The 21,631-nt window shown below is 37.4% G+C and overlaps 1 protein-coding gene across 2 annotated transcripts in view; it reads left to right on the forward strand.

Annotated features, from left to right (window-relative positions):
• The window catches only part of MARCHF1 (membrane associated ring-CH-type finger 1), a 297,872-nt gene that overhangs the window by 86,439 nt on the left and 189,802 nt on the right, over positions 1-21,631 (forward strand). For both annotated transcript variants that reach the window (XM_068403330.1, XM_068403331.1), the window contains exon 3: positions 13,147-13,225. The gene's annotated coding sequence lies outside the window, so the exon portion shown is untranslated. The remainder of the gene's footprint in view (positions 1-13,146; positions 13,226-21,631) is intronic.

A 21,631-nucleotide genomic window follows, 5' to 3' on the forward strand; every position in this document is an offset into this window, starting at 1 on the left:
GGCAGAATGACTCCCTGTGGCTGTTAAAGGAATGAGGGGCTGTAACAGAAGACAGCATTTGGGGGCAGGACGGTATGTGTAGTACTTCTTCCTCATGTGGAGCAATGAATTCTCAAATTCATGAGCTATGCAGAACGGAGTTTTCTTCAATTAATTATTAATTTAAAAGCTAGATGAATATTCTGTTCACAAAGCATCAAAACAGAACATAAAAGGAGATTATAGATGAGTAACATAAGGTTTAAATTGTAAACTGGTCTTCTTTTAAGTGGGAAATATAAAATGAGAGGTACAGCTCACTTCGTAGAGAATTACAAACTTTGAGAATTTTTTTTCAGATTTTGAGTGACATGCAGTGTCTGTTTTGTATAATGAATGAGGGTGGTTGGGACTGGGATTTATTAAGGGCAAAATTTGCCAGGACAGAGAAAACAGCTGGTACGTTGAAAAATCTACATACAAAAATACAAGTCATCACATTATGATATCATTTTATTGAAAAGCAATTGAAAAACAAATCACAGAATACTTACTCCTATAAACCCTCTTCCCTGGTTTATTTGTTTAAGATTTTTTTTTGACGATTATTTGTGCACTAGTGGTGCTGATGAATGTAAGAATTGTTACTTTCAAAGCAACAGACTATCAGACAATAATGAGAATATACTAGTTCAGTTGCTCATAAAGTTGATGCTATGCAACAACATAGTGTATCATCAGCAGGGCTAGTATAACCAGAAGAGCGGCTTAAAATTTTTGGCCACGTATAGGTGAGAAAGATCCCGAACATACTGAGTAGGGAAATAAATGCATATATTGCAAAGTGCTGGGTTGTCACAGATGGCTTTTTGTCATTGTTATTCTAAGGTTAAAATCAACATGGAATCTTCAAGTATGTTCACATAAGAGTACAGTTTTAAGATATAAGGGACAGGGTGATCTTGCACTGCCTATGAAAGATCACAGGATTTCACAAGATGAATATGGAAATAACCTCACACGCTGTGATCCTGAGTACTAACTGTTGAGCTAGTGATACTCTGTGACTAAAATTCTGATTTACAAATTGTATATATGCTAATAAGTAGATGGGTATGATATTTTCATAACTTCATTGGGTCCTTTTGCCTTTTAGCATCATATCAGTGTAATCCAGATGGGTTCTTGTCGTGTTCTTTTTTGATTTGGGGTGTAGGAAAGACAAAAGAAAAAAATCGAGTGGCATGTAATGCGTCTGATCTAACTGAATAGAACAAACTGAATGGGATGTAGTTTATTCTAATTCATTAAAAGATGTATTGCAAATTATTGACTCTACCTTATTTTTTTTTTCTCGTGACCATCACATATTTGGAAGTTAGGACAGTTTCCATAAACATGTGTGGGCTTTCATCTAAGTGAAAAGCAGGGAGAAAAGTTTTTCTTTGCATATTTGGAAACTTTTAGCAGGGGCCCAAGTGTCCAACACTTCATTCAGTGAATACAGATTCATTTCTGCTTTTTGGGAGTTCTGCTCCTTGGATAGATGCAATGTGTACCTGAGTTTTATACATCAGTCAATAGACAGTAATCTGTGTTACATAAAAGATTTCAGACACAATTCAGAATTACTCCAAGCAGAGTTCTTTATATTCCATAAAAGCAAGGCCGTGGGACCTCATGCAGAAATCCAATATATCTACTTTTGTTCATTATGGGACAGTAGTTAAAGATGCAGTGACTTATCTATTATGGGCATTACGCCTGACTTTTAGATTGTCATCACTATGGTTTGTTTTTGTTTTCCTTCAAGCTTAGGAGAAGGACTGGTGTTTGTGTATTTTGTGCTCCTGATAGCTGTGTTGAAACCATGTGGGGAACATTAATCTGTAAATGGTATAGGAAACCTCAGGTTCTGCTTACTATGTTGTCGTTAGGAGTGTTTTAAGATTTTTCTTCATGTGATTTTACTGGAATTCAGAAAGAGGAAAACTGCTTGCAGTTGGATCACCTTCCTTATTTAAAACCATTTGAATGGTAATTAAAATTACATGTCTAAATTGTCAGAATATATGAGTTGTGCCATGGTTTCAGTTCCTGTACCTTCATTCAGTTCCTATACTTTCACTGTGACTCAAAGTTTGCTATTCAGCAAATAAAAGATCCAGTCTTCAGAAAGAGACATTTGTTTGAATGTGCCTTGACACCTGCCAATCTTTTAGTGAAATTTTGTGGCAAAATTTCTGCACAAATCTTGAATTATTTTGCAAACTTGAAGCTTTTGGGGATATATTGAATGTGAGGTCATTACAGTATGGTCATGTAAGATGGTAACTATGGCAACTGCAGAGTACTGGAATGGAGGGTGAGGAGAGAGGTTTATGTGAAAGAAGTAATATTTTTGGACATAGAAAACATCCTCGCAGAGCCTCCTCCCATGAAGATGTTATATGGGTGTTTTGTGTGTGTGAGGTTCTTTTGTTTTCTAATGTCAAGGAAAATTACTTCCTGTGACTAGTCCTCTTCCAAGTTTATTTTAATTGGTACCAAAGGTTTTAAAGAGAGGTTTATCTTGTGTTCCCTTATAATTTAAAGCTTGTGGAATATTCTTAGGGCTGTAAAGGCATTAGCTCCCTAGAATTTAATGCAGTGAAAAATAAAGCTATGAATATACGTGGCTTAAAGTTCTGATGTCTCTTTTAGTTTTATTATATAAATTAGAAAATATTAAAAGATCAATGAGAAAAGGAAGGAACAACAGCTTTTGCATTTTGAAAAAAACTTTAATAAATGTAGGTAAATGGTAAAGTGACTTAAACAGGCATGTACAGAGAGAATGCTGTGTAATATTTTGATGTGAAGCCTGTGGGAACAGAAAATTACTGGTGTTTTTCAAGGCATCCTAAGTTGTAGCATTTGCAAAAGCTCCCATCAGATTTTGCAACACTTGCAATTCTTTTGAGAGCACCTACACCTATTTATACTGTATCAGATATCCAGCTTTTCTGTTTGTTTTTTTTTTTTTCCTCAACTTTAGGTAATTCCTATTCACGGAGCTGTATTTAATTTCTTGTGATTTGTCCCAGCAGTGCTGCTTCCCATTGTGAGCTTTTTGCAGCAGTAAGACTGTGTGGAAAAAGGAAAGTACCTGTATATCCTGCTCTCCTCTCCTAAGGTTATAGTTCACAGGTTGTACTGTCTATATGTGTGGAAGTACTTTGTTCTGTAGCCTGAGTGGATGAAATTGCACAGTCATCGCTAATGGCAAAGGGTGGTGTTTTTTGTGTGGTTTTTTTTTGTTTTGTTTTGTTTTTTTTTTAAAGTAGTAAGATTTGCGTCTTTCAGTATCTTAATGCTTAGGACAAAATTGAATCTGGATCTCTAGTGTCTTGTCAAAATGTTCTAACTGTTAAGAACATTCCTGCCTTCCTCAATGTGTTTACTGTGTTTTAAAGTAAAGGTGAGCCTCCCTCTGTTTCTGTTTGAAAGACAGCACCAAGAATATTTGGAAAGAAGCGTTTTGTGCATCTGTCTGTTGAACTCCCAGAAGGGTTTGGGGCTATTATTGAGCTTTACACTGTGACTTCTAAAATGTGCTGTCATTCTGGTTTAGATCAGGGACAAGCTGATGATCACAGAATCATTGGCCAAGTCAGGTGTAGAAACTATGATGACATGACTTTGAACTCTACTGTAGTGACAGGAAGCATGACCTTTAATTCCCTCTTATGTCACCCTTGTCATAAATACACATAGAGTGAAATCTTTGCCTTACTGAAGTTTATGGGAGTTGTTAACTTCAATGAAGTCAGGACTTGACAAGTTGTGTATTATAGGGGAAGAAGTAGAAGGTTTAGATTCAGGTAACTCTCATGTGATTTTTTTTTTTCCTTTATATTGAATGCAAGTATGATTTCATTTTACAATTTTGGTGGCGTCTTAAAAATAATTGTATGATCTTTCTTTATCCTATATGAACATGGCCTTGCCAGTCAGTCTTGTTGCTTGTTATAAGAAGGGCAATAGCAGAATAAGGAGCTAGAAAGCAGAAATAAAATACCAGTATGTATTCATTTTCTCTTATTAGTGGGAATCCTCCCTCCAGCCCAAACATGCACACTTCTTACCATGGCGGATGTTTCATCTTTGAATCATATTTGTTTCTAATATAATGCAGAAGCGAATGGAAGTATAAAATCAAATCAGCAGAAGTTGAACAAAAAGTTAAACAGCTGAGGAGGCAGTGGAAATTTTTTGTTAAGGAATGTGGTATCCAGTATAAAGACTTGAAGGAATTCTTTATATTTAATTTAGTGGATTGTGGAATATTCTCCAACACTTTGCAGATTCCAGCTGTGGAATATGTTCCAACTACTTGCAGAGAAGTGTAGCTCCTCCTAGTTGCCTAGTGTAACTCCTGGTAATTAGGATTTGAGCAAACAGTGGCGATGCAATTAGCTTAGTTTACCTGTAACCAATGTCAGGATTGAGCTGGCACTGAAGTTGCTGAGGGCTTTCATGACAAAAACCAACATATCCAAGTAGGATACAGGATAAAGCTTATCCTAATCTGAAACACCTGCCCTCTTTCAAAGTTGTATATATGGGATAAAAGTCCAAGATTTTTCCATTTCCTATTGACAGAATTCTTCTACAATAGAGATTCAACAGATTATTTGTAGTCTGTCTGTATTGTCACACAAAAGTTACTGTAGGAACAAAGATGGTTTTTATCTTTTGCATGGGCTTGTCCAAATTGCAGTGCAAGTCCTGGTCTCTCTTCCTTTCTCATACTTGCACCTTAGCCTGCTGTCAGAAAGGGAGTGATATGGTGAGGTTGAAAGCTCATCTGTTGTGCTGTTTCGTTGATGGCCGGCCAGCCAGCAGCACTGACTGACTTAATGCAAATGAGACCTGGTTTTGCCCTGAGACCTATTTTGAGGTGGTATTGTGTCATTCCTGATGGTAACAAAGTTTTAAAATTCATTTTGAATCTATCTTTTGATGTCCTTTTAACCTTTTGGTTTCTTTTGCTGTTGTGTATAAAGCATAAATTTGCAGAAATTGCTTTTAAAAGAAATGCTTGTCACCAATAATCTTTTTTTAATAATTTTTTTTTTTTAATCTTTGGCTTTGATTTTATGGTAATATTGAATCCCAGATTGAAACCAGCTAATGGATTTCACAGAGAAAAGGCATAGTTACTATGGCTACACAGCACCCTGAAAGCTTAAAAAAGGACAAACGAATACGGTACTGGCTGCTTAGCCATTTCTAGAATAGATTCTAATAATTTAAAGGCTTTATAGTCTTTCAGGCACTGTCAGAAAAAGCAGGATGTTAGTCCTTTAAGAATTTGTATTTTATTTTTAGTTTAGATCATTACTTTTGAAGTAGCATGTTTGAAAAATATTTTTCAAAACGTCCTCTGCTTTTAGCCAATTTATTTCACATATATCTATTGCATGTAATGAAATTGACTATTACTGATCATTTTATCACTGATATTTTTGCTTTGGTATTTTAAAATGAGTAGAAATCTAATCTTCCTATGGACAAATAAACACAGAGTAATTGTGGTATGATTAAAGCTTGCAGTAATGTACTTTTTATAGCTTTTGCTGTAGTTTTGGCTGAACTGTTTTTACCTTTGATTTTCTTATAAACCAATTTACACATTTAAGACAAACATTTTGTATATAGTAAAGAATAATAAAACACATGCATGGTTAGGTTCATACAATTAAGGAATTGAATTACCAGTTTTTAGCATCACCTAAGTGACTGATGGCAGAAGTACTACTACCTGCCTTTACTTGAGAAATAAAACGCATTAGAAATCATAAGCATATCACTCATTAACTCAAGGACATAATTTAATGACCTATTAAAAATAATACACAATAAAGTTTTTTAGAGTGTAATGATAAAGCGCATCTGTTGTTCACCACAAATAGATTTAAGTTCTGTCTACTGATAATTGTAGGCAGTGTACTTTGGCCAATGGATAGTACAAAATCATTGGGAAGGTAGCAGGTGAGCTTACAGGTGGTTTTGTATAGAGATATTTCATGTGCTTTTATTTGCAGCCAGAGGGCTCTTGTATTTGTATTTCAGATTTATCTGTCCAGCAACATTTGCCTGTATTTGTAAAGCAAACTGGACTTGCTGCATATGCAACAGACCAGCTGAGCTGTCCTCCTGATGTAGATCTGTCCTGTGCTCTGTAGAAATGCCACATTTGCTACACTAGCCCATAGTGTCATTTATGTCTAAGACATGCAAAGAAGCCTTTCTACCTAAAAATAGAATTATTGTGCAGAACTTCACCATACAGACCAGCAAACTAGACCAATCTGTAAAGCTTGTTTGGACCAAATTCCAAGATAAGCAGAAGAGAATGCCTGGGAATACCCAAAAATAACCCAAGTAAATGTATAGGTGAAAGGAGGTGATTCTGGTAGAAAAATATTGTGGGAATTTCATGCTGCTGTTTATTGTGGATCTGAGATTGCATAAATATGTAGTAGTTCTTAAAGTAGCTCTAATTATAAACTACTATAAACTAAAGTACGGTGGTGTAGTAGTGACCCAGAAGGTCTGATTAGCTTTTACATCTCCATTGGGCCTGTTCCTGGCGCTCCTGGTGGTTTTGGACAAACAAATCTAAAATGCAGATGTCAGACTTTGAAATTCAGCAGGCCAGTTTTCCTAACTTAAGACAATTCTTCCTTAGTTTACAGCTTGAACAACAGTTCTCTTTCAATTTCACACAGAACCAGTGTGCTAAAGATTAACACAATATTTTCTGAGTTTTATTTTTTTTTGAGTGCTTACTTTAAAAGAGTTTCTCAGAAGATCTTCACTTAAAAATGAATGTTGTATATTTCTGCTGCTTCTTAAAATAGGCAGAAGGAGTTCTCAAGATAGATTCTCAGGTAAAACATAAGTTACTTTCAGGAAATCACTCTTACTAGTTTTTTTATCTTGCATGAAAATGTATTGAGAAATTTTCCTCTTATTTATATTTCTTTGATCATTGTAAACATGAGGATGAAAAAATTAGATGGGCTATTAATGATTTGCAGGTGATGGTATCTAGCTGAAGTTGTCCCATAGTAAGCAGTCATTGTAGGCTTTTCGTTTGTCACGGTTTAAAGCTGGGCCAGCTATTAACCAGGTGGCAGATGCTCTCTGTTAACCCTCTCCCACCCCCCCCAAGGGAAAGGGAAAGGGAAAAGGGAGAGAGACTTATGGGTTGGAAAGTTAAAACAGTTTTAATAAACTATAATAATGAAAAAGAATATAATAACAATAATAATAGAAATAACCAAATATATACAAATATGTACAAAACCAAGATCAAGAGCTTGGAAATCCTCCTCAGGCAGAGTTGCTCCCCCCAGTACAGGCAGAGGGGGAAAAGGCAGTACCTCCCCCCAGCACAGGCAGAGGGGAAAAGGCAGTAGCTCCCCCCAGCACGGGCAGAGGGCAAAATGCAATAGCTCTCCCTGCCATCACACCTGCAGGCTTTTAACTGGAGAATTGGCAAAGCTGGTACCAATCAGTGGGAGACAGGAGGGCCCCTCCCTCCTGGGCCCCACCTCCAGGAGGCAGTGGGTTAGTGATAAATAGGAAAGTGAGAATGACATGTATGGGATGGAATACCTCGTTGGTCAATCTTGGGTCACCTGCCCTGTCTGCTCCTCCCTGCAGGTGCGAGCCCCCTTCGGCTCTTCACTCATAAGCAGTGAGGAATTTAGCAGTGACCTTGGTTTCTCTAAGACTAATTGGCCTGGTTTGGGCCAAACCAGGACATCGTTCCAAAACTTACTTTCCAGCATAGTGCAACCTTATTCTTTAAAACTTGTATTGTGCACAATTTGTTTCGCTATATGTAAGATAATGATTTTGAAATTTTAATCAAGTAAAAACTACCAACGGATTGACAGGGATTTTTTTATAACATAGGTCTCCCATCCCTGCCTTAGATGGTTTAAATGTGATTCTGTCCACAAATGAAATTATAAAACCAATAAAATAAAATAAAAAAATAATGCCCTTATTAGGGAGTTTTATTCATGGGCATTTGTTTCATTCATGTCTTTTTTTGGTTTAATGAAATACTCCATTTATTTATTATTTTCTTAAGTACTGCAGAAAAAGATGCTCCTTGAAATTCGGGAGTGGATTAGTTATAAGTGCTTCAACAGAAGACTAGGACTATGTGATATTTGATGTTGCCATGGGAAACTGCTTTGCAAGAATGTTTGCAGAGCAGGTGGACCAAGATAAATAAAACAAATACAGGTATTGAATAGAGATTGTGTAATGTTCTGTGAGACAATAGGAAAGCATGAACTCAAATCTATGTAACATAGTTCTTTGATTCATCCTTTTTTAATGTGTATGCTGATAGCTTTTCAGAACACAGTTCTTCGTAGCAAACTTGTCTTCCTTTAAGTGGGATAGTATATTTTTGTGGTGTTTTACCTTATGCCATTGATAAACAACTGTCTGATATGAATAGTTCAGCAGTGAAGGTTTCCTATAGATTTTGAGTTTTCAACAAATCAAAGAAAATTTCAGGTTTATCTACCTGGTCTTCTGTGTTATGCAAAACCAGTAATGTCCTAACTTTATGCTGTAATCTAGTACCTTTTGGGGTAGCCTCTAAAGTTACATCGAAGCACACAAACACTATGGAATGAAAAATCTTTGTATTTCAGATGTTATAATTTTGTTAGCTTCACGTGCCCTTGTCTATTGAGAGCTCTTCTGTAACCTTATAGACTAGCTTTTTTCCCTTGATTTAAAAAATAAAAAACAGACAAGACACCCTGTTTAAGAACTAGAATGTCTTTATAATCATGTTTGGAACAGAAGTTTGTTTCCATAGCAACATGAACACAAAAGATACCCATGCAACATGCCTTTATAAGAGTACGTGTGTACAGAAGTCCACTGTATGTTTGTTTAACATGTATTCTTTGTTCTACCTGGCAATGAATGAAATAGGCATGTGCTGTTTAATTTTCTCTAAGGAAATAGGCAGTTAGAGAGTTTGAAATATAATTTGTAGTCATATCTTTTCAACAACTCAAATTCAAACTTGTGAAAAGAAAAAGCTTCTGGAAAAATAAAAGCTTAAGCTGCTCTCTTGAATGTGTATGATTTCAAATGCTAAAGGATTTTTTTTCCCTAAGTAATATATTGGCTGTAAAAAGGTTTTTTTTGACTTTTAATCTACAGTCTATCTATGCTTCTGTCCTTCTTAAGTTATAAAAATTACTCCATGGGTTGGTTTCTCTACATGCGGTGGAACAGTTCTTTGGGTCATGCTGTCATAAAACCATGAATGCCCATATAACTATTGGTGTTTTTCATTTAGTATGAAATACCATACCACTGAATACCATGAAGTTGATTCACATTTTTAGAGTGCATGTTAACGAATTTTTTTGAGTGGTCAGAGTAATGTTTGTTTGGTTTTAAGTATATATTTCCATTATGAAACAAAATACATTTAATGTATTTGTTGTTAATCCATTTTAAGTATCATGTGAATATCTGCAGGAAGTTATATATTTATGCAAATTCTGCTTTTTCAGGGAAACCTAGGAGAGTTAGAAGCAGGAATTATTGGGGAAAACTTTATAGCTTCTGCAATGAATTGCATCAGAGATCTGAATTTCTTCCATTGCTTTTAATCTATGGTTGTAAAGTCTTGCCATTAATACCAGAGAGGCCAAAAGACATGTTGGTATTCATTAGGGTCAGAGTTACTATATGTTGCTAGCTTTCAGCTATAACCTTTTAATGCCTTTTATGCTAGCCTAAAGCACAGTGAGGTTGATTGTATTATTTTTTTTTCACACACCGTGGAGAAGAGGTTTCATGGGTGATTAATTTAACCTCTTTTCAATTTATTTTAAGCATAGACCAGTTAAATAAAACACTTTACAGAATCACAGAGTCATTGAGGTTGGAAGGGACCTCTGGAGATTGTCCAACCCCCTGGTCAAAACAGGGTCACCTAGAGCACATTGCCCAGAACTATGTCCAGTTGGGTTTTGAATATCTCCAAGGATGGAGACTCTACAGCCAACTTGGGCAACCTGTGCCATTGGTTGACCACCCTCACAAGAAAAAAAAAATCATTATGTTTAAATGGGATGTCTTTGTATTTTAGTTTATGCCGTTGCTTCTTGTCCTTTCACTGTATACCACTGAGAAGAGTCTGGTTCTGCCTTCCTTACCCTGCCCCCTATCAGGTATTTATAAACATAGATAAGATCCCTCTGAGCCTTCTCTTCTCAAGGCCCCCATCTTTTTTAGCCTCTCCTCATACAAAAGATGCTCCAGTCCTTTAATTACCTTCTTGATGTTTGCTGGACTTGCTCCAGTCAGCCTATGTCTCTCTTGTACTGGGGAACGCAGGATTGGGCCCAGCATTCAGAATGGCTCACCAGTGCTGAGTAGAGAGGAAGAATCATCTCCCTCAGTCTGCTGGTGATACTCTTCATAATGCAGCCCAGGTTGCTGTGAGCGTACATTGCTGGCTCACGGCCAGCTTATTGTCCCTCGGGTCCTTTTCTGACAATGTGCATGGGATTATTCCTGCCAGGTGCAGGACTTCACATTTCCCTTTGTTGAACTTCATGAAGTTACTGTTGGCCCATTGCTCGGCCTGTCAAGGTCCCTCTGAATGGGGACACAACCCTATGGTGTATCAGCTACTCTTAGTTTTGTATTATCTGTGAACTTGCTGAAGGTGTACTCTGTCCCACTTTGCAAGATACTGTGAAGTTGTTGAACAGTATTGGCTCTTGTATTGACACCTGGGGTATGCCTTTGACTGGCCACCTGGATTTGGTGCTGCTGATCCAAAACCCTTTGAGCCCAACAGTTCAGCCAGTTTTCTGTTGATCTCACTCTCCATTTATCTATTTCATGTTTTGTCAGTTTGTCAGGGAGGAGACAATGGGAGACAGTGACAGAAGCATTATTAAAGTCAAGATAAGCAATGTTCAGTGTTGTCTCCTTGTCTGTTGGGTCAGCCTTCTTATCGTGAAAGGCTGTCAGGTTGGTCAGGCACAATTTCCCTTTCATATATCCATGCTCACTACTCCCAGCTTCTTGTCCTTCTTGTGTTTGGCAATGGTTTTCAGGATTATTTTCTCTATTCCCTTCTCAGGGATCGAGGTGAGGCTGTGACTGGCCTGCAGTTTCCTGGATCCTCCTTCTTGCCCTTTTTGAAAGTAGGGGCAGTGTTTACTTTCTTCCAGTCTTCAGAATTTCCTCCCTCCCTGCTTTCCAGTCACCATGATCTTTCATGGTCTTTCAACGACTGAGTTGGCCCACAAAGACATCAGCCAGCTCCCTCAGTACATGTGGGAGCATCTCATTATGGCCCACGGATCTGTGTGCGTCCAGTTTGTTTAAATGTTTCCTAACCTGATCTTCCTCCACTGAGGGGAAATCTACCTTGCCCCAGGCTTTCCTACTGATCTCAGGGACCTGGGATTGCTGAGGGAGGGTTTTATCAGTAAAGAGTGAGACGAAGAAGGCATTCAATGTATTGGCCTTCCTCATATCCTTTGTGACAAGTCTCCAACAATATTCAGCAGTAGGCTACCATTTTCCCTAGTCTTCCTTATGCTGCAGATAACACCAGTAGGAACATTTCCTGTTCCCCTTCATGTTTGTGTGAGCTATCCTACCTGTGTCTCTGTGATCCCAGTGAGGTCATAATTCTCCAACTGGATACAGACCTCTGAATTCCTCCTGTTCCCTGTGCTGTTTGCGTTAGCGTACAGGCTCTTTGGAGACGTACAAAAGCATGCTGATTTCCCAGAAAAGGTAGGATAGCTTTCCCCATAATTCTGCCTGGCAGGCATTTCGCTATGTATGTGAACACAGATGGGGTGGGACCGCTACAACCCTGTTTTTTTGCTTACAAATATCCTTCTATTCACATTGACTCATACTCTTTGCTTGACAACCTTGTCCTTCACTTCCTCACTTGATCGTTGGTCATCCTCTCCTGATCCTGTTATTCCTAGTTTTAAACTCTCATTACTGGGTTGGACAACCTGTTGTCAAAAATGTTTTTCCCCAATTAGGTGGTTACTATATCTGCTAAACAATCCTCTGTCCTTGTTAGAGTATCCTGTGATTGTATAAAAACCAAAACTCTGTTGCCCACACTGACTGCACAACCAATTGTTGGCTTGTGGGATCTGTCTGCTCCTCCTCAGACCCTTCTGCCTTTCTGGAAGGACTGAAGAGAAAACTAACTGAGCAGTTTTCCCCATGCACTTGACATGCCCCCAAGCATCCCCATCATACCCCACAGCAATGTAGTCAATGCTGGATGCTTTCCTGATTGCCCCTGACATCATCATTGGTGTGGAAGAGAAGCAGAGGGTAATAGGCTGCAGCAGCCTTTCCACAGTGTCCCGATCTGAGTCCCTCAGCAGGGAGCAAACCTCCCCAGGCAACAGGTCAGGGTGACAGCTGGGGGCCTCCGTCCCCCACAGCAGGGAGGTGCCCAATGCAAGCACCCACCACTTGCTACTGCGCAGCTCAGGTTTCAGGTTTAGCTGGTTTGGGTGCTTTGCTGGACAGGGCTTGTACTTGTTGCCCTCATAAGACAACTATTTTAGTTAAATGTTTTATGTATTTTACTCTTTCTTTTGCGAGCAAATGTATATAAAAACATTACTAGTGACCAAATTACGTGTTTTGGCTTTTTTGTTTTATTAAGCTTTATTTATTCTTGCATGGTATTCTGCCAATGCCATACCTGTTAGCTGGCTACAAAAAGGCTTTTTCCACTATTATGGCTGATAGAAGAAAAATAATGTATGGTTTTCCTGTGGTTAGGGAGATCAAGGATTAGTATTTAATTAATCTCAAATCAATCTGAGAGTCAGCAGAAAGATGAATGGGAACCAGCGTCTCGTATAGGATTTGATAGAGGTTATTTAAGACTAACTTCAATTCCAGAAGTGTTGTTTTAGGTTGTACCATCTGTAAGACACCAGCATTAAAAGCTTTCTAAAGCTTGCTTCATAACTTGATTTAAGGCTATTAAACTTAAGTATACAGTATTTCAACATGATATAAGTGGTTTCACATGTGTCTTGTTTCTGTTTGTTCTAGGAAATGAACCCAGGAAGTAATGTGAAGGATCATGTGAAGCTCTGTCATAGCAGAAATTTGCTAAAAGATTGCTTTACCTGTAAGTTCTTCTTTTCTGTTGTTAAATGTTAAATTATATTCATACTGCTGGAAAAAAGGGTTTATTTTGGCATTTTGACTTGCAGCTCGATGGAGAAGAAGACCCTGCAAAGTGCCTTATGTTTAACGCCTGCTATTATTAACTTGCTGTATTTTAGTGAGGAGCAAACAAACATCTTTCCTCTTCTAAGGTTTTGAATCTAATGAGCAAGATTTTAATGTTGTGTCATTATAGGTTATACATCCACTGTGATGCATGCTAAACTGCAATAGCTTATTTTTCAGAAATTCTTTTAAAAGTGACTGAAAGGTAGAAAATATCCAAACCTGTATGAGAGTATGAAACTTTCCACTATAAAGTTCTTTAGCAAAGACTGCCTGTGCAGGTGCCTGCTATGACTCAGACCTGTTCCGGATTGGTCATCTTTTTCCAGAGTTATTAAATTATATGATAGTGCCCTTTATAGTTGTGCCACTTGTGGCACATCTGTAGTGAAATAATCTAATTTTACATACGTCACATAACAAACTCCACTTAGGAATTCAAACTTTTGTTTTCATCTTGAGTCTAATTGTCTCCATCAAAATACTTCAGCAAGTGAAAGAGATGAACTTGTCCTTCTAGCACTACTGCAAGAAAAGTATTAGAAGATCCATTTTGCACAAAGAACCAAAAGCATTAGACTGACTATTGATTTTGGCAGATTCACGTAGCTGGTGGCAGAGCTAAGAACAGAATTCAGAAGTTCTTAGTCCCAATCAAGAGTTACAATTTGAAAATAAACTATGAGATGGGGAAGAGAAAAGCTTCATGCCTAAGTATCATATATAAATATGCCTAAAAATTATATCTTGAATGAGAATGGGAGTTTACAAGCTAGAACTTAACCAGTATATGAATTTTCTCCTTTGTATATGTAATTATAATAGTTTAACTAAGCATCATCTAGTTAGCAAGTTCCTGAAAACTATAAGGGGGAAGGTACTAATGAAGAGTGTTTCAAAACAGATGGTAGCTGTTCAATCCTTTAAAAATAACTATTTCAGATTTTTTTTCCTTATCTAGCACTCTATTTTAAAGTAGCAGCAACTCCTATGCCTGGGCAGCATAGGTATTAGTTTGGCATAACTTGCAACCACATTAAAACTTGCAAATGCTAGTCTTCCACAATTCAAGCTCTTAATGAAGTGTCAGAAAATATTTTGATATTTATTTCATTTTTTTTCCCATTTTTTCCATATTTCTTTGTCTTAGTATTTCTTTACTACTCTGATATAACTTGAGAGATGTTGAAATAAGCACAAATTAAGTGCAGATAAAAGAAAATCTGCTAGATGTTGGGATCTGAGTTCTGCCCTTTGTGTTGTAAAGTAAAACCTGAATGTTATCTTAATTCTGTTAATATTCACACAGTTCTGGTGGAACTTCACCAATTGCCCTGTGTTATCCTAACTGTATTAAAAGGAGTCAAATGCTGAAGCTTTTCCTTTGGTTTTATCAAAGAATCTGGAGGGGATATTCCAGGATATTTCAAGGAGACTTTTATGATTAGTCAAGGGAGAGAAGAGAAACTGCTGCTCTAATAATGCTGCCTTAATAACTGAATTTGTCAGATTTTCAGTATTATTTGGTGGGCTTAATTACTTAGCACTAGTCAGGCAAGTGAATTTCCAGTATCATAACAGTAGCCTTAAAAAACCCAGACAAACTGAAAAGAGGTAAGATTGAGTTAGAATTGGCTAATTTATTTTAACTTTGTCTTTGTTTTCAATTGCTCTGTTCATCTCTTCATTTCTGTCTGAGAAATGCAAGTATTTTATATGTGTATATGTGTATATATAAAAGTGTGCATGTGTGTGTGTATCAATTATAGGTATTTATATTAATTGAAGATAAGACAACATTTGGGAAAAAAGTACAGGAGTGCTTGGAAAAATCTTAGGTGAGGACATGGAGAAAAGTCTTTGACAGGATGCAAAAGTTGAATGTTGTATTGCATGCTGAGCACATTTGTAGCCTCCCAGACAAAAAAGCATGTTATTTGGGGTCCTGCAAATATGCTGATTTCCATCTGATTTTAATAGCGTCACTGCATTTGAGGACAAAATAGCAGAAAAATGTGGGTGTCTTTTTTTTTTTCTGATCTAAAATGGCTGCAACATTGTCTATTACTATATAGTTACAGACAATTCTGAAGTCTGGTTAAAGAGCTGACAATATGTGAGCATAGAGGCGTATTTTCTCCCCTTGGTGTAAGAACTGACCCCATATTTACTCCTCCCAAGTGCCAGTGAACCTCTTTCTGGTGTGTGTGTGTTGAGCAAATATTCACATACTTCAAAGGTACCATAGTCCTCAACTTCATTGCCATCGTTTTTCCTATTATACAAAGCATTCTTCTCTAGGTATAACTTCAGTTTTGCAGAAGCATTGAAGATGCTTGTGCACTTGATGTAAAAATCGTTCATGTGATACCACTCTCATATGGAGCACCAGGTTGCTTTGAAGCCCAGGAATTTGAGAATTTTGTTGAGCTACAGAAAAAAACCTGCCTGTACTCCTTAGAGATTCACATGGGCCAAGAAGCTGTGTTGTTTTCTAGGAAATGCTGCTACAGCCTGTTTTTCCTAAGCCTGTTGCTCCAGTAGGATAATAGTCTGTCACTGGTCCTTGCCACTAGTGGACATTTATGCATCTTTAATCTGCACTTGGGGTGTTTGTGCCGTCTGATGCCCTGTCAAGAGTGGCTCCACTCCATCACTTTGCCAATGCACTGACTTTGTACTTTTTTCTGTATCTGGAGTATATGCAGTGGCATTATAGAGAGGAGGATGTACTTCTGCCTCTGGTATATCTGTATTGAAATGCTGTCAGGACCTTCATTTCTTTATAAATTGTTTGTTTGTGCAATTTTGACCATAGGCATTTGCAAATGCTAAGGATATTGTTGACAATTTCTGCAGACAATTCTTATGGGATAATCTGAACAGGAAGAAGCTTGTAAGCACTGATTAAACGTAATAGCAGTTCAGGAGATTGACATCAGTCAATACAGATTTCTTTTAGGCATTGGACATACTGTTTTTCATTAAGTCTGCCTACTTTGGCAGTATGCTTCAAAGAGAAATACTGAGAAGAGGAGGAGAAAAGGTTCTAGAGACTGATTGTTGATTTAATAAGGGCCTAATGAGAGAAGTAATAAGGTAGTTTCTGTTTGGAATAACTTCTGACTGGTACTGTATACAGGCCAGAATGAATAATATGCCTTATTTAACCAGTTAAATATTGCTTGGAGAACTGTAGACAAGCAATTCTGGTTCTGTTTTCTTTGAATTCTCTTTTGGATTGGTTGTCAATAAGTTAATGAAGCTATGGCAGCACTCTGTAGTTTCACAGATGGCTGGAATGGATTATTTCAAATCCTCCTATACTTCTCTATATTTAGTGCTTAATCCATTCACTTCTTGTTAAGGAAGTGGGGGACAGCATCACACAGGCATGTCTCAAAACAGCATGTATGCAGCTTCCTACCAAAGGCTGCAATTGATTTTGTAATTCACATATTCAACCATCATATTGGTAGAAACAGAAAAGACAACATGGGGAGGAAAAAGGATATCATTATTATTATTATTAAATATTCTGAGCCCAGGTTACTACAAGAGAGAGAAATCTAACGTTTTTTAACCATGAGATAGTTCCAACTTTGTCTCAAGTCTTTTTGCTAGAAATAGTTCCATGATGTTAATTGTGATATTGATTAAAGGATTTCTGTTACACATTTAAGGTATTTGGTAGTATTCCAAATAAATATATCAGTATTGTAAAACTGACTGTCATGATACACAGACAAGTAACTATATAACTTGTTGAGATTTGTAGGTCATGGTGGCAACTACTTCATTATGATCAGTTCTGTAATTATTATGTTTTTCTTCCAAAGGGAGTTTGCATGTATAATTTCTATTATGTTAGCTAGTGAACAAATAAGAAAACAGAAATATTTTTCTGCCTCTTTTTTTCCCCCCACAGCTGGATTGTTCTGTGTTCAGCTAATCACCATCAACACAACATTTCTGTCCTGTGCTTGTAAAAGATCAAAACTTCAGGTATCTTAATATGTTCTGTGTAAAATAAGTAGTAGCACAAAGTCTGCTTCTATATGTTTATAGAAGCACAACAATTTCTAGATATTGTTATAGCCATTCATTTTGCCAGAAATTTAAGAGTACAAATGTTCTGTTTACACAGACAAAATGGTAAATTATTCCTCTTTATGAAAGGCATGTTTGCTGATGCACAGTGACAAGAGTTCATAATTTTCTCTGAATACTTCCCTTGCTGGATCTCTGGAGCACTCAGCTTTTCCCCTTATTCTTCTCATGCCTTCTGAAAAAGGGTTTGAAATACCTTCTCTTAATTCCACTGAGAATACAGGGTTGGGTCACTTATTTGGAGATCCTGATGAGAGTCCAGTGCAAGCACGGCAAAAGGTGAAATTAACCCAGTTGAAAAACAAAAAACACACTACCAAAATCAGTAGTAAGTATTTAAATTATATATATAGAAACTGGTGAAGAATAGCACAGATTTTTTTTTTTGTTGTAGAAGATTCCAAGACCCTAAGAGCACATTAATTTCCAAGGAGTGTCTTGCACAGCTGTAATTAAGGTTTCAGTGATCATGGGAGATGAATCTTCCGCTGCTCTCCCCATGCTTTTCTTTTGTCTTCTGATAACTAAACTTAGACTTGAACTGTAATCACGTATGTTACCTGTCATATGTTTTTGTATTGTCTTCTGTGAATATATTCAGGGGAATACAAGTTTTAATTGTAGCATTTCGGCATGCTGTAAGCATCTTTGTGATTATCAGCAAGTACAAAGCTCTGTCTTGCAGAGTAAGGAGAATAGAATTATTGTGAGGTCTTCACCTTTTGCTTCATTAATTAGTATGTAGATTTTTTTTTTAATAAAGGATATACTGAGGAATATAAATTGATATATCTGAACTGATGACACTAAGAAATACGACAGCTGTCCCTGGTGTTGCTGGTTAATTTACTTTGCTGAGGTATAATTTCATGCCTTGTTAAAATCAGACAGACATAACTATGATTTGTGAATGTGAAATAAGGGCACAGCTCTTGTGGAAACTTTCTGTGTTTTTAAAAATATATGATACCAGATTTCCACCAGATGTTCTGAAATCAGCGGTCAGGAAAAAATGTCCTCTAAGTTAAATCATAGAATCGTTTTGGTTGGAAAGGACCTTTAAGATCATCAAGTCCAACTGTTAACCTAACTCTGCCAAGTCCACCACTAAACCATGTCCCTAAGCACCCCATCTACATGGTGTGATGACGCAGGAGAGAGTATCAATGCAACTAAACAGAAATATTTTATCATTTGGCATCAGTATGCAGTCAATGTTTTGTTCTAGGTATAAACTTCTTAAATCTCAGGTAGTGTCAGAATGTAAGTGTAGATATCAAAATGGTGCTAGTGAGCCTGTGCACAACGTTCATAAGCCACCAGCCATGGCTTCATTAGCAGCTGAACATAAGGAAAGCTGGAGAATTGTGTGAGCTGCCTTGGAAATTAAGAGGTTATTAGCTCATCACGGAATAAGCAATGCCAAATTTTAAAAAGTGCTGGTGAAAAAAAGAAATAAAAGACACACAAATAAAAGAAAAAAATAATTGCAAAGAATTTTCAGGAAGTGAAGATAAGGTACTCTATTTTGATGAATAAAAAAAATTTGAGGTCCAGTGGACAAAAGGGACGGAATGGTACAAAGCAGTAAGTACTTCCGACTAGCAGTATTTATTTTCTATTTTTGGTTGGTCCAATGCTTTTCAAATTCAACAGAAGACAACTTCTTAGTTTATTTTCAGTGTTGTGAAAATATACACTAATTAATTCTATAATTCTTTTTTATCGTTAATAATAAGTTTCTGGTTAATTATGTGTTGGTTTACAGAATGTGGGGATAGGAATTATAAATGCTTTGATTCCCTCATTTAGCATGTTGTGGTTATAGTATATGCTTCCAAATTATGCAACAAGATTTGACTTCACAGCCTCCCTCAGACTGAGCTTGCATCTCTCCCTCTTGAGGTGACTATCTTGACTATGCTACAGAAGTAGCTTGGAAGGGAAGGAATGAGTACTGTTATATAGCCTGTCATTTATACTTCACCTGCTTATTACACTTATTGGATATTACTCCACAATTAGTCCATCAGAAGGAAAGGGTACCTGCGATTAAGAGCCAGTGAAAATTGTTTTTGCTGAGTCTGCTTGCAAATAGTTGTTTGTCCTGCAAACAAGATTAATGCACTTTAAAGCAAGAGTCATGATGGTCTTAGAAAAAGTGCAAAGAGAATTCTCTTTAGGTTAATTCACACCACTTAACAGGTACAGCAATTTTGAGTGAGATACAGTATTGTTATGCTGTACGTCTACATCTCATACTACCCAGCTTCAGGCAATAAACTCTTGTTTCAGCTTCTCAACAGATGAAAGGTTCAGCTCCTGTATCGATAATTTGTGCAGTGTGGAGGGATTGTGCTGTCAGAGACAGCAGGACCTCCAGAATGTCTTTACCTCCAGAATGCCCGCGCAAGGACATTCACCTCTGTGGAGCTGCGTGAGGAGCTTGTTTTGACCCATTGAAAGCAGAACACTCCTGAGAAACCTCATATTGGTAGAGAAGCATCTTATAATTTCTTTCTTCATGTTGCCTAGAAGTTGATGTGTCACTGAGCGTTGTGTCTCCCTCCTCTGAAGGCAGGTTTAAGGGTGACCGTCTCAGGAAATGGCATTCTGTAGGATCACTCTTGCGGTAGTCTACTGATATGGTCTGGGGGATTGTAATGATTGTGGCTCTCTGTGCCTTCCACAAAGCTAGAGAGGATAATTATGAGTATTTATTAATGTAATGGACCAAAGACAGCGCTATTTTTGTGGGCTGTTTCATGAGAGGATGGTCTAAGGATTCTCCGTTTCTGCTGCCACCTCAGTAGTTTCCTGGAAAAAAAGTGTAAGTTCTTGGCTCTCAACTTGAATGGGAGACACAAATTCATACTTGTATAATTATTTTGATAGCAGTTTATTGTTGTGGTGTATTTCAGATAAAACTACACTGCATGAATCATAAGAAATTATTAGGTAGAAAACAGAGTTACAATGTCAAGAGGTGCTTTTGTTCCACAAATAACTAGTTCTCCGTTAATGTCAGGTCTATGTGGCTGTAAGGTTTTTTTTTTTTGTTGTTTTGTTTTTTTAATTGTGTGTGCGTTGTAAGAGCATTGCCTTTCAGCTATGCAGTAATCTCTGATTGATAGGATGTTTGTATTTTTAGATTTTTATGACTTCTGTATTTCTCAGGCTTTAATATATCCATTTTATACAGCTTTTGCTTTGTGAATAGTTTCAAAGTGACTGTGACTATAGGCAGAAGGTTTATTTAAGCAGAAAGTAAACTAAGGAAGAACATTGGAAAAGACTGTCAAACTGACAGGAGGGCAGTGGGCATACTGATGTGTTTCCTGTGTATGTTTCTATTTTTGTGGTTAATCACAGTAAGAAGTCAATAATCTAAAAGTAAGTAAGCAAACAAAACTTGTCTGTGCTGCTTTCTGCAGCTTTCTGTTAACTAAGAGCTAGGAGGTATTAGCAGCTTGTGGGTTTTTTTGCTTGGCTAGCCCAGCAGTGTACATAGTGTATATTATATGGAGCTGCATAGAAGATCTTGAGAAAATAAGGTTTTGTGCGTTATTGCCCCCTCCCATTACTAGCATTGCATAGCTGTTGGTGGTGCAATCCTGGGCCTTTCCAGGTTCAATTATCTTGTAATTAGTGGTAAAATTGGAAAAATATTGCTGATAGGTGGTTATTTGTGTGTTTAAATAGCTAAAATAAATAGTTACAACTATAAACTGTAGTTTATAGCTAAAATTTCTAGCAGGTACGCCCTGCAATGTTCCTTGGTCATCTTGTCCTCTGATTGTGGACGTGGCTGGATTACAGCTGTGTGCTTCCTGCCTGCATGCGAGGGTTCCCTGCCGAGGCATTTAGCATGTGCATAGGTAAGAGAGGAATGGAGGGTCTTATGAAGGGTCTTATGAAGGGACAGCTGGGGTCTGTTACTAAGTCCTGCAGTACACAAATAGCCTATATACTTTCAACCCACACCTGGAATGCTTAGGGTCCTGAGGGCTAACTCTAGCAGTTTTTGGAATGAACACCACTGAAAGTTTAAGCTACAATGACATGAATCCTTATCTCTCTTTCTGCTGTATCTCAATCTAAAGCTCTGCTTTCATTGCAACTTGGACAAGATAATGTAGACTGCCTTTACAGACCATGAAGAGACAAACACATGCATATACACAGTTTCAGA

The sequence above is a fragment of the Nyctibius grandis genome, chromosome 6 (assembly GCF_013368605.1).
Source record: "Nyctibius grandis isolate bNycGra1 chromosome 6, bNycGra1.pri, whole genome shotgun sequence".
Classification (NCBI taxonomy): domain Eukaryota; kingdom Metazoa; phylum Chordata; class Aves; order Nyctibiiformes; family Nyctibiidae; genus Nyctibius; species Nyctibius grandis.